Below are 13,527 nucleotides of genomic sequence, written 5' to 3'. Positions count from 1 at the left end.
TGTGCAAATAGGGGAACTTTACCGGTTTTGGCCATGTTACTAATTTGGCCAATTTGGCGAATAACTCCAAAAATAAAGTAATTCGGGAGGGTTTTATTAGTTTCAACATGAGATATATCCCTCACGATTGAAAAATTTTTTTTTTGCGTCACGTAATTAATGTATCTTCCTCTAGAGCTTCGACAGCTACGCCTTCAATAGTTGTTGAACCATGTGTAGGCCCCTGTTCTGGACTCACTGCCACCTAACATTTATTGATAGCTGTTCGAAGTTTTTACAGTCGACGATTCTGTGATCAGGCGTCCGGCAAGCGATCCACAGCTTTTCACGATCATGTCCGTTCTCTTAATCAACTACATACATATGTGGGTATTCAGGGTCCCATGTATCTATGGAGTGGCGGCGGTGCCATAGTTCTGGAAATGGTGGGACACCAGGATATTTGGCGTCAGTAGTAAGAACTATAATTCGAGGGGTTGAATAGTCATGCGATTAATCAATTTAAAAAAATGTCAAGTAGTTTCAAATATGTATTATAAAATTTTAATTGCACTTTATCTTGTCATAAGACGAGTTTGTACTATTCCATTTCATTCCACTACTTTATTGTACCTTTGGCAGATACGTATTTCGACCTCACCAGTAAGGACGTCTTTAGTGTCTCGAACTTGACTCGTCTATAAATTGTAGTAATATATTGAAATATCCAAAGAAGTATCATAATGGATAGACTGTAATCGCGACATTTTGGGGGGTTTTCTAGCAAGCAAGATACTCAGTACGCTTGATAAAAAAGGAAAGGCGTTTTTACTTCTAATTGACTTTTCTAAGGCATTCGATAGAGTGTCCCATAATCGTTTGCTGCATAAATTATCAACAAAATTTAATTTCTCTGGTGGGGCAGTAAAGCTCATATGTTCGTATTTAGCCAATCGCTCGCAGGTAGTTTATACGGATGGTAAATTTTCTGGTGAAGTCAGAATTACTTCGGGAGGTCCCCAAGGATCCGTGTTGGGGCCACTCCTATTTTCATTGTTTATCAATGACTTACCATCTGTTTTAGGACATTGTAGCATACATATATTTGCTGATGATGTTGAAATGTATATTCATTCTTGCAATCTGTCTGAATTTGAAATGGCGGGTTTATTAAATGCTGATTTATCTAATATATTGACGTGGTCAAATACCAATCTGCTTCCTATAAACTCATCTAAAACGAAAGCAATGTTCATCTCACGATCACGTGGCATACAGGGTGTTCTTCCTAACATTGTTATAGGTGATACAATTATAAATTATATTGATAAAGCTTCCAACCTCGGAATCATTTTTCAAAACAATTTTGAATGGGATTGTCACATCGATGCTCAATGTAAAATATTTGCGGGTCTTCGACACTTGAAACGTACGGGAAGCATGTTATCTACGAGCATTAAACTACGTGTTTTTAAGGCATTATTGCTTCCACATTTTTCTTATGGACTCGAGCTTTATCTGAATGCTTCTGCTAGAGCTTTTGATAGGTTGAGGGTTGCATTGAATTGCTATGTGCGATGGATCTTCAATCTGTCCTCATATTCTAGAGTAACGCATCTTCAACCACAATTATTAGGGTCTGGATTTTATGACTACTTTAAACTTAGAACATGTATCACATTTTTCAAAATAGTAAGAACAAAGACACCACGTTTTCTTTTCAATAAATTGCAATCTTTTCAAAGCTCGCGTGTTAATAATTTTGTTATTCCGTTGTATCAAACTTCACATTACAGAGCGTCATTTTTCGTTCAAGGTATTGTTTATTGGAATCAACTTCTTCCTAACATCAAGTCTTGTACCAATGTACCTGAGTTCCGCAGACAATGTACACATCACTTTAATAGAATGATTTAGTTAAGTAATTTTTTTGCCTTTCTCGTTCTCTACTTTTTTTTGTAAATTGAAATTATAAATTTGGAACTGTCAGCGAATTCCGATCGCTAAAATTAAAAAGGTTGTACCTTACTTAGCAAGTAAATATGAACAATAAATAAATAAATAAATAAATTCTTAAGTTTCCACAACTTTCTAGAAAAAATTCGAATGTGCTGAAGTAGTGCTTGGGATATTTTTTTAAGTATCTTAAATAATTCTTTAGAAAATACCTCAACGATTTTTCCAAAAAATGTCATGAATTCAATTATTTCACGAACTCTTTCGGATACCATCGGAAATTATATTCCCTCGGAAATTTATCCACTAATTATTCCAAAATTTCTTCCAACAATTCTTCTCACAATTATAGTACCTAATTTAAGATATTTTATTAGGGAATTCCGAACGAATACCAAACGGAATTATTGAAGAACTTCTGATGGAATTCCCGACATCGGTACAAGGAAGCAAGAGCAGCCGAAAAATGAACCACCGCAGGAAGAAGAAAGAATATGAAGAACAAGTGATTAGCGAGGCGCTGGAAAAAATGGAGCAGAATGATATGCAGAGGTTTCATGAGTCTGCCAATGGCGTGCGGAGAAAGATAGCGCCATCTCCTGTCATGTGCAACGACCAACAAGGGAATTTGCTAACAGATAAACCCGAAGTGACTGTCAGGTGGAAGCAACACTTTGAGACTTTGTTGAATAGTGAAAGTGACGGTGTATCGGTGAACAGAATAAATATTAGCGACGATGGACAAGCTGTGAAGTCGCCTACACTAGATGAGGTTAAAAAAGCTATTAAAGAGCTGAAAACAATAAGGTTGCGGGGAAGGACCAGCTCCAGGCTGAACTTCTCAAACATGGCAGTGAGCAGCTTTATGAAGCTCTGCACCATATTACGTCGAAAATATGGGAAGATGAGGAAATGCCTGCTCGCTGGTTAGACGGCCTTATTTGCCCTCTCTTTGAGAAAGGGCACAGACTGGAGTGCGCCAATTACCGAGGAATGACCATCCTTAGTTCGGCGTACAAAATTATGTCCCGTATTTTGTTCAACAGATTGAGACCGCTTGAAGAGTCCTTCGTCGGCGAATACCAAGCAGGTTTTCATGAGGGCCGATCAACGACGTATCTGGTGGCGTCGCATGAATCACGAGTTGTACCAGGTGTATACTATTTATTTATTTATTATCAGACTAAGGCCGGAGTGGCCTGTGATGCACATAAAAGTATTCTCCATTCAGCTCGGTCCATGGCTGCACTCCGCCAACCACGCAGTCTGCGGAGGGTTCGCAAATCGTCCTCCACCTGATCGATCCACCTTGCCCGCTGTGCACGCTGTGCCTTCTTGTTCCCGTCGGATCATTTTCGAGAACCATTTTCACCGGATTACTGTCCGACATTCTGGCTACGTGCCCGGCCCACCGCAGTCTTCCGATTTTCGGGGTGTGAACGATGGATGGTTCTCCCAACAGCTGATGCAACTCGTGGTTTATTCGCCTCCTCCACGTACCGTCCGCCATCTGCACCCCACCATAGATGGTACGCAACACTTTCCTTTCAAAAACTCCCAGTGCACGTTGGTCCTCCACGAGCATCGTCCAGGTCTCGTGTCCGTAGAGAACTACCGGTCTTATAAGCGTTTTGTAGATAGTCAGTTTGGTACGGCGGCGAACTCTATTCGATCGGAGCGTTTTGCGGAGTCCAAAGTACGAACGATTTCCTGCCACTATGCGCCTCCGAATTTCTCTGCTGGTACCGTTAACGGCGGTCACCAGTGAGCCCAAGTACACGAATTCTTCAACCACCTCGATTTCGTCACCACTGATAGAAACTCGTGGTGGGTGGCTTACATTGACCTCTCTTGAGCCTCTTCCTATCATGTACTTCGTCTTCGACGTGTTGATGACTAGTCCAATCCGTTTAGCTTCGCTTTTCAGTCTGATGTAGGCTTCCACCATCCTCTCAAAGTTACGTGCCATGATATCAATGTCGTTGGCGAAACCAAATAACTGAACGGACTTCGTGAAAATCGTACCACTCATGTCAATCCCTGCCCTTTGTATTACTCCCTCCAAAGCGATGTTGAATAGCAGACACGAAAGACCATCACCTTGCCGTAACCCTCTACGCGTTTCGAAGGGACTCGAGAATGCCCCTGAAACTCGAACTACGCACATCACCCGATCCATCGTCGCCTTAATCAACCGTATCTGTTTATCCGGAAATCGCGCGTGCTCCTAGGTTCATTACCATGCCACCACCGTTGTCTGCCATATCGCCATTCAGGTGCTCTTCGTAGTGCTGCCGCCACCTTTGGATCACCTCACGCTCGTTTGTAAGTAAGCTTATACAACACGGCAGACTACGGTGAGCTGGACACGTTGTTCGTATGCCGAAAGATAATATTTAGTAGAAAAGCCGGAAGAGGCCGCAGACGGCAGGGTGACTGGAATCGATTGGCCCAGGATCGAGACCAGTGGCGAAGGATACCCCATTCGGTGTAGGTGCATCGAAGAGCTGTGGCCCAGCAAGTATCAAGAAAGAAGAATGATGATGAATCGATTGCAATCCTGATATTTTTGGGATTTTTTTTTGCAAAGCAAGGCATGCAGTCTGAATTCCACATTCAAAACTGCGATACTGTTCGAATTTTTGAAAGAATTCGTTTAGATGATTCATAACTCGAGAATTAGTTAAGCAAATGGAATTAAATCTGGCATGTGGATGTTTTGGATGGGAAGATATGTTTCTGTAGTAATTCGAAACCTCTCCTTCTTCTGGAAAGAGGGGCTCTCAGACAAATGAAACATATATTTTAGGCGAAATGAAGTTCTTCGGGTCTGCTTATAAAAATATGCGTTCCCCAGCTTAACTCCACCGGTGATTATAAAAATTGGCGGAACATCAGTTTTCTTAGATGTTTTGGCGTATTTAGCAACCATTGATATGTACAGTCAGTACAATTTCAACTCTAGATCTAGCAAATCCGTTAAATTGCTCACTGAGAGCACAACAGGAAACATGAAATTGGTGAAATTCTTAAAATTTACTTTGCAGATATATTTCGGACACTACCCGGGCAGAAGCCATGAACAGCATAACAAAACATGATATGGACTTGATTGATATAAGAGATAAAAGAACAAGCAACAATATCAAAAATTTGCACCGAAATATCATTTAAATATCAAAATGTGCTATGGATAAGAACAAACCAATAGCACTTGATATTGATCACTTCTTACAAATAACATAATATGATTTCCTTATGATATTTTAGTGCAAATTTTTGATATTGTCGCCTGATCTTTTATCTCTTATATCAATCATGTCCATATCTCATTTTGCTATCTTATCAAGATTTGATATTATTAAGCTATTTTCCTCTGCTCGGGTAGGACTTTCTTAGAGAAATAAAGGATTTACACGCAAGCTATTAATTGAAAAGTGAAGGCCACAGCAGTCGATTCTTGAATAAATATTTCTTCTTCGCTGCCTATACCTACAATTAATTGGAACTGTTATTGCTCTGGTTCAAAATTCGGACACATTCCACTCAAATTTTGGAGTGCTACCTAATTCCCACAAAACGTTAGATGCAAATGCTGAGTTTTCGTAGAACGACGTTTGAAAAGAGAGAAACAGCCAAATTTCAATATTTCCAATGGTTTGTATATATTTCCAATGGTTCCAAATATTACAAAATCACTTCCAACATTTCTGTTTGAATTTTTTAATACAAAATTGGGTGTCCAAAGTTTGAGTGCGACTGAAATATGAATTAGCTAGGTATTGCATATTGAAGTGCCCGGGTAGCTTACCGACTAACTCTGAATGCAAAGATCGCAAAGGCTCTGAATAGGCATGTCGAAATCGATAAAGATCCCAATTACGTAACGCTGTAGGGTCAGATCAAGCGTTAAAGTTTATATACAAATAAATCCATATGAAAAATGTTACATGGCGGAGAGAAATGGTAAGTATTTGTCCAAATGTGCTTTACGTAATTTGTGGAAAGACCCTTTCTACTTTTGGAGTAGGCTTTCACCCAACTCTTTCTAAAAGAGCGTTGATCAAAATTTCAAGTTCTCCCATAGCCCAGATGAAACATATCTATAGCATAGCATACGAAACAGATTCCAGGAGTAACAATCGACTCTGTATGGCTGCGTAGGCTTGGCCTGACAGCGCTGAAGGCGTGCCAAATTTTCCGCGTTGGTGTATCCAGAAGCCAGAGTTACATTCCAAAATCGGCTTATGAACACAGGCTTTTCAGTGGGATTGCCTAGAATATTGGAAGGTCGCATGATAGTTGAGGGGTGAGATTAAATTCGAAAGTGTTCACATCTCTACTTGTATTGGGTGGCGTCATAGTACTGATTAAATGCTCGTGGGACAAAAAATGAGGGCTGGTAGAAATCCAGTTTTATTGGTTGATTGAATCCAGTTTGATGGGTTGATTGATTGCAAAAACGACAGGATTCTTCTGAAAATCCAGCGTCTCCAAATTGTTTATTTAAAAGATGCAGATTATCGAATTCTCGGGGTGTTTCATCGGAAAATACGGCGCCCAATACTTGGTGGCGTGGTGAAAAATGGTGAATGGCGCAAACGGATGAATCGCGAGTTGTACCAAGTGTACAAAAATGCGGACATCGTATATTTAATTTAAAATTACAGTGGGCTTGACATGTAGTGCGTATGCCGGAAGAGAGACATGCAAAAGTTATGTTTGGCAGAGAACCTGGATGATGACGGTATACCACGCACTCGCTGGCTGTATGCAATCGAGGAAGATGCGCGTGCGGTCGGCGTGCAGGAAGACTGGCTACTACTGGCGGCCCAAGAACGAGCGACCCGGAATAAGACGTGACATTCGGTTTTGCTCAGGACAACATGGAGTGTATAAGCATCATAGGAATAGGTAGGTTTACTATATTTAATTTAGAACTTACAGTTTTATTGTTCTAGTTCTAGTATTACTACCCTTCTACGCATAATTGTTACATGTTATTTTTGTCAATATTGACTCTTTACCATAAAGCAGTCTATCGAGATGTGCATTTTTCGAGTACTCCCAGAGATATCAAACTTTGTTCGAAGAATAATTCAAAACAGCATCATGTCTATTCATTCAATTGATCAACTTCTACGCATAATTGTCTTGCGATGATTAAATTCGTCATTATTGCAAATTATGTTATTTTTTGGAGCAACGCTCATTGTAATATTTTTGCTTTAGAAATTAGAATGATTTGAAAAAAATAATGAGTATTGGTCCTGTGATATTATGTTCCTAAATTTCCGCTTGGACGTCAGCAATAAAAAATGAAGCAAAAATTATTTAAGCTCTTTTGGTGGAATGTCTTCAACTGTCTATGACTAAAACAGCATTTGGTACCAATTCATCACATGATCCACAGTTTTCCAATAATAATGACGGCTAAACTAAATTTGGAATGTTGATTTAAGCACAAAATGTTGGGAAGGAACCCGAATGTAATGGCTACTGGGAATGGCTTATTTTGACTAGGTACTACTTTTCAAGAGACCAGAAATCTATTTCGCGTTTCGCTATTCCACAGGCAGTAGAAAAAAATAGTCTTCAGTAGAACGCAACTGTATAAAACGCTGATTCTGACATTAGCGAAGATAATCCACCGCCGCTTTATTCGAAGCAGTGCTCCCAGCAACATATATCTTTCTCTACCCGACGCCCAGCTGTTGAAATGCATGTGAATGTGACTGATTAGACCAGAGGTGGATGTGAATGGAAGAATCTTGCCCAGAATGAAAGAAAAAAAAATTCTCTCCGTGACAATGATTCTTTTTGATTGAATCATTGCCGTGACCAGGATTCGAACCTGGGTTACTACGGCCACAACGTAGGGTCCTAACCACTAGACGATCACGGCTATTGAGAATTGTGAATACGTCTCTCGAAATACGATTTCGAGGTTCGCAAAGAAATTGCTTATGCTATCAGTACACTTTTCGGCATGATGACAAATATTCGTCAACCTTAGCAGCACAATTTAGACTGATTTGGTTGCAGTAACTTTTATATGACTGAATTTGGTCGTGTATAAGTAATATAAACGTATTTGCAACATGTGTGTCGATCGTGAAATCACTCGGTGATTAATCGTACTACAGCTTTCACAGGCAGATTAAATCCAAACGCATTATAGATATAAATTAAATTGAGTAAATAATGTATCTGAGGCCAACCAACTTGGGACTTTTGGCCTCAATAATAAATATTATACTTTCAATACGATGCAATGTTATATATAGATTATTCTGAATGATGAATAATGAATACTAAAATTCGTAACATAAAATAGATAAACAATATATATGTATATTTTTTTTTTCGATCTCAACAATAATATTTCAATGATGTCTTTCACATGATACCATAATAAATACGAGCATTTGACAAGGCACTTTTAATCAGTGATTAGGAATAGATTTGGCTATTCTCACTAAAACTTCTAAAATGAAGGTATAAACATGCAAATTAATAGTTTCATTACTTTTTTCATTCTTTAATCTCCATTTGAACTTCTATTTTCTGGAGCTCATAATGTTGTAAAAAGTACAACTTACTTACTTACTTGAGTAAAGTACAACACCTTCGAAAAACCTCGCTTGTTGTTCACTACGTTGGAACTACTACGTGAATGATGTATTGTCATTCGAGTCCTTGAAGGTTAACTGCCGCCGATCATAAATCCTACTATGATTAATTTTTGCAAAAATGTTCTCTCCGTGACAATGATCCTTTGATATTCGAATCATTGCCGTGACCAGGATTCGAACCTGGGTTACTACGGCCACAACGTAGGGTCCTAACCACTAGACGATCACGGCTATTGAGAATTATGAATACGTCTCTCGATATACGACTTCGGGGTAAATAAAGAAATTGCTTATGCTGTCTGGTACACTTATCGTCATAATGACAAATATGCAATTGGTTCCTAAAGTCCTATCTCGTTTATATTTGCAAACGATAGTGCATCGGTCATGAATACATGATCCGATATTATTTAAATTCTGGTAATAGTCTAGGTCAGCAAAAAAGATGTTTTTGTGTTTGAGATATTTTAAGACAAGTATTGAGATGTGGAACTGCTGCTGCTGAAAAGGCAATATTTCTGAACGCATGAACACTCAAACCAAAATTTCGGGCCCTTTTATTAACTGTCAATGCGTTTGAATCCAAATTATACTATTTTATTCTGAATGTCAAACGACCGAAAATGTCGAGGAAGCATTATTCATCATTTTTATTTTTCAAATTTAAACAATGTTCCTTTCGACTTCTGAGTCGGAAAAATAATCTGACGCGTTCAGGATGTTAAGTTTCATCGTTCCCAGGAAGAAAATCGAATATCGATTCTTAATTTTAGGACCCAATTCAGACTGATTTGGTTGCAGTTACTTTTATATGACTGAATTCGGTCGTGTATGACTAATATGAAAGTATTTGAAAACATGTGTATCGCTCGGGAAGTCATCCGGCAATCAGTCGTACTACGGCTTTCACATGCAGAATAAATTCAAGTGCTTTATTGATATTAATTAAATTGAGGAAATCATGTATCTGAAGCGAACCAACTTGGGGCTTTTTGCCTCAATAATAAAAATCATTTTTTCAATAATACGCAATGTTATAGATAGATTGTTTTGTATAGGACGAATATTTAATATTGAAATTCGTAACATAAAATAGATAAACAACAAATTTTTTTTCGTTCTCAACGATAACAATTCAATGATGTGTTTCACACGATACTACAATAAATACGAACATTTGACAGGAAACTTTTAATCAGTGATTAGGAAAAGAATTGCCTATTCTCACTAAATCTTTCGAAAAAAAAGGTATAAATATGCAAAGTAATAGTATCATCACTTTCTTCATTTTTATTCTTCACTTGAACATCTATTTTCGGGAATTCACACTGTTGTTGAGGGTCAAACACCTTGGAAAAAGCACGCTTGTCGTTCACTAATTGGTACTACGTGAGTGATTTATTATTATCCGAGTCCTTCGAGATTAACTGACGCCGATTATAAATCCTACTATGATTTTTTTTGCAGGTAGTTAATTTATTATTTAATTAAATTAGTTATTTAATAAATTAAATAAACAAAAATGTTCTCTCCGTGACAATGATCCTTTAATACGGATCATTGCCGTGACCAGGATTCGAACCTGGGTTACTACGGCCACAACGTAGGGTCCTAACCACTAGACGATCACGGCTATAGAGGACGATGAGTCATTGCATTCGTTTGAGTTATGTCAATCTAAGTCCAACTCTAAACTTTAGTACTAAAATAATACAATATTTTAAATATTTGTGCCAAAAAAGTTAATTATTTTTTTCAAAGTTGAGTAAATTATTACGAACAATATAAATCAAAAAATATCCTGCGTCGGCCGGGAATCGAACCCGGATCAACTGCTTGGAAGGCAACTATGCTGACCATTACACCACCGACGCATATGTATTCCATTAAAATGTTGTATCAAAATTTCCAGGCCTGGAGAAGAACAAGCGCATAGCCTCTGCGTCGAATAACAGAAACGGTTCCATATTTTGCCACATTTTTATTAAATCAACCGTATAATTTAATGCCATAAATTTGTCGTGAGCACTGGGGTTGGTTGAATCTCTCGCCACCACACATTGCCACCAATCTTGGCGATGTGGACTTTTTTTTCATTTCGTTTCGTATCGCATGCTGAATTCCGATTCCTGCTGCTCCCTCCACGACTCGTTGGGTATATTATTTTGAACTATATTGAGTGCACCGACACCGTACCAAAACCCCTTCATCATGCGGCGGTGGTATGCCCATTCGGATGGTCGCCTGTCGTTTGGACTGTTGTTAATATGTTGTCTACTCGTTTAATTTTTCCCTGTTTTTCGATTCGAAAGAGTTAATCGGCTTCATCATCGTCATCATCTTCAGTCGGGCCGTTTGTCGTGCAGGCAGATTCGTGCATACTGCACACATAAAGGATTGCGAGCGAGTTTTATACAAACATATTTACGAATCACTTAATAAATCATCCCGAAAAGCAGCACCACAAGCGTCGTCGTCGGGTGAAGTGAGCGAAGCACATGGGTCGTTCCATGAGAATGGTTCACCACTACTCACTAGTGATTATCAGTGCTAAACTGGCCTAAACCTTTTGTGGACGAAGCTACTATTAGTATAGAAGAATATTAGGGAAGCCGAAAATATTGGATATTTCACCTTCTAAGTGTCGTTCTATGTTTGTGATACACATATTATGTTTGGATTCATCGATTTGAATTTTATGGAAGTTTCAAAACTTTCAATAAGTCACGTGAATAATATAATTTTGCAACTTATTTCCAGAAAAAAACTACAGTGTTTCGTCATCTTTCTACTGGACTATGAAAGATTCCCATGGAATGACCCTTCATTTCATTCTTCTAAAGGGGAATCGCAACAAGTCGGATCAGCAGAGCAGCGACACATACGGACGGAATGGAAGAGCGAAATAATTGTGCGCGCCAGAGCCCGAGTCAGAGTGCGCGCCTTCTCCAGCTCCGGCGAGGAAAACAACAACGGCAAGTTCGAATGTAACTCAGCAGCCCCGATACAAGCGGAGAGATTTGCGCCTATTTTCGGGTTATATTTGGAGAGGCACGTGGTGAAATATAAATAGCTGCGCGAATGCAGACCGGTCTCCGTTTCGAGCCGGTCGGTGGTTAACAAATTGGCATATGAGTGGATATTTTGTGGATAGATTAAAACATAATGCGATTCTCCTGACGCGGATGATGAATGGCTGTGTGGATTTGTGATGTTCATGAGAAAAGTAATAAATTTTAAACGGTATAATTAGAAATACTAGAATAAGAGATCGGCGAAGACGCCATCTTGTTTCCAATCAAACCGTCATAAGCGGTTCCATTTCGACTTGTTTACTTTTTGCATCCATAAGAAGCAAGCAAAAAGTTCAAGTGCTGCCAGTATCATTATCACGATTTCATGCATTTTCATACGTTGCCATTTCGACAGTTTTTCACTCCGCCGGTCTCTGGTTATAGGGTAGCTAGGTATAATAACTAATTGGTTTTGTTAAAACTTTACTTTGTACTAATTTATGTCTATGACTCTTTTAGTTTTTGTTTGGTTTGGGATGAACCCATTGAACTTTTGTAGTTTACCCGTGTAATTTGTTTAATGCATGTCTTTCTGGTCCATTTCTATTGAGAAGAAATGAAGTAGTAGTTTTTTATTCAGATATTTTTTCAAATATTTTTAAGGTACCGCTATTTATAGCCTTCGAGAAAGGGCTTATACCAACTCTCAAAGGCGCGCCCCTCAATCAGTTTCGGCTCAACAATAAGTGGGATTATACTGATTTTGACCATGCATCGGTACTGTTACAGTACTACAATAGTTCAAACATATTTTTACTTTTTCTTATGAGTTCCGAGTTCGTTTTTGTACAGAGATCTGATTTCATTGCGTTTGACATTTCTGAATCTCACCCTTACACAGAGCTCTAATCAGTCAGAGGGTTCAGCAGATCCACCAAATTCGTATCCGCTTCTTTCCTAATTAATCAGAGCTCTGGAGCTTGGAGATTAATGTCGTCGGCTTAAAAACCAGCCTGAGATTGAGTTACGTTTTTATAATTTACTCCATTGACTCCATCCAAAAGAGGCAAAAGGTGGGTCATCTGTAAGCAATTTATAGTCGTTCCATACTCTTCCGACCATCTCTCATAAGTATTAACAAGAATAGTAAGAACTAGAGCACAGTGGGGTAGATCTTTCTCCGTTATGTACCACGTTATGTAGTAACTTTAATGTATTAGTAACTTTAATGTATTTAGAGATGACAGGAGTTTTCTAACGTCTCAGAAAAAGTCCGGTGGTGGTGTTCTAATAGCTATTTCAGCAAACTTTAATTCAGAAATCATCACAACAAATAAATTCAATGAATTTGAGCATGTCTGGGTAAAAACCCATATAGCTGGAGAAATGCATATATTCGCATCGGTATATTTCCCACCTAATCATGCTTGTAAGCACAACTATGAATCTTTTTTTGAGTGCGCTGAACAAATACTATCAGAACATCCACCGGAGGTTAAAGTTCACATCTATGGGGACTTTAACCAACGCAATGCTGACTTTATTCTAGACTCAGAAAACGAATGTATCCTACTGCCAGTCGTTGGGGATAACGAAACTTTGCAATTAATTTTTGACAAGTCTGCAAGTTTAGGATTGAACCAAATTAATCATATAAAAACAATCAAAATTGCTATTTGGACCTCTTGCTGACAAATATCTATGAAGATTTCTGTGTAACAGAATCTATCAATCCATTGTGGAAAAATGAAGCGTTCCACACTGCAATCGAATACTCGTTATTCATTCATGAGCAACAAAGACCCAACGATTGTGAGTATGAGGATGTCTTTGAATATAATTTAGCGAACTATGAAAATATTCGAGATAGGTTAAGAAGTGTAAACTGGCAAATAGTTTTAAGAAATGAAGAAAATGTCGAAGCATCTGTTAACACTTTTTAC

The 13,527-nt window shown here is 38.5% G+C and overlaps 4 non-coding genes across 4 annotated transcripts; all 4 read right to left on the bottom strand.

The window, feature by feature from the left end:
- Positions 1-7,768: 7,768 nt before the first annotated feature.
- Trnah-gug (transfer RNA histidin (anticodon GUG)) lies at positions 7,769-7,840 on the bottom strand. Its single transcript has one exon. It is a non-coding gene; the product is annotated as a tRNA-His (tRNA).
- Positions 7,841-8,729: 889 nt separating this feature from the next.
- On the bottom strand, positions 8,730-8,801 carry Trnah-gug (transfer RNA histidin (anticodon GUG)). Its single transcript has one exon. It is a non-coding gene; the product is annotated as a tRNA-His (tRNA).
- A 1,330-nt stretch (positions 8,802-10,131) lies between these two features.
- Trnah-gug (transfer RNA histidin (anticodon GUG)) lies at positions 10,132-10,203 on the bottom strand. The gene has a single exon. It is a non-coding gene; the product is annotated as a tRNA-His (tRNA).
- A 169-nt stretch (positions 10,204-10,372) lies between these two features.
- On the bottom strand, positions 10,373-10,444 carry Trnag-ucc (transfer RNA glycine (anticodon UCC)). The gene has a single exon. It is a non-coding gene; the product is annotated as a tRNA-Gly (tRNA).
- Between the last annotated feature and the right edge of the window lie 3,083 nt (positions 10,445-13,527).

This window comes from Armigeres subalbatus, chromosome 2 (assembly GCF_024139115.2).
Source record: "Armigeres subalbatus isolate Guangzhou_Male chromosome 2, GZ_Asu_2, whole genome shotgun sequence".
Classification (NCBI taxonomy): domain Eukaryota; kingdom Metazoa; phylum Arthropoda; class Insecta; order Diptera; family Culicidae; genus Armigeres; species Armigeres subalbatus.
This window is presented reverse-complemented; position numbering and strand designations above follow the sequence as displayed.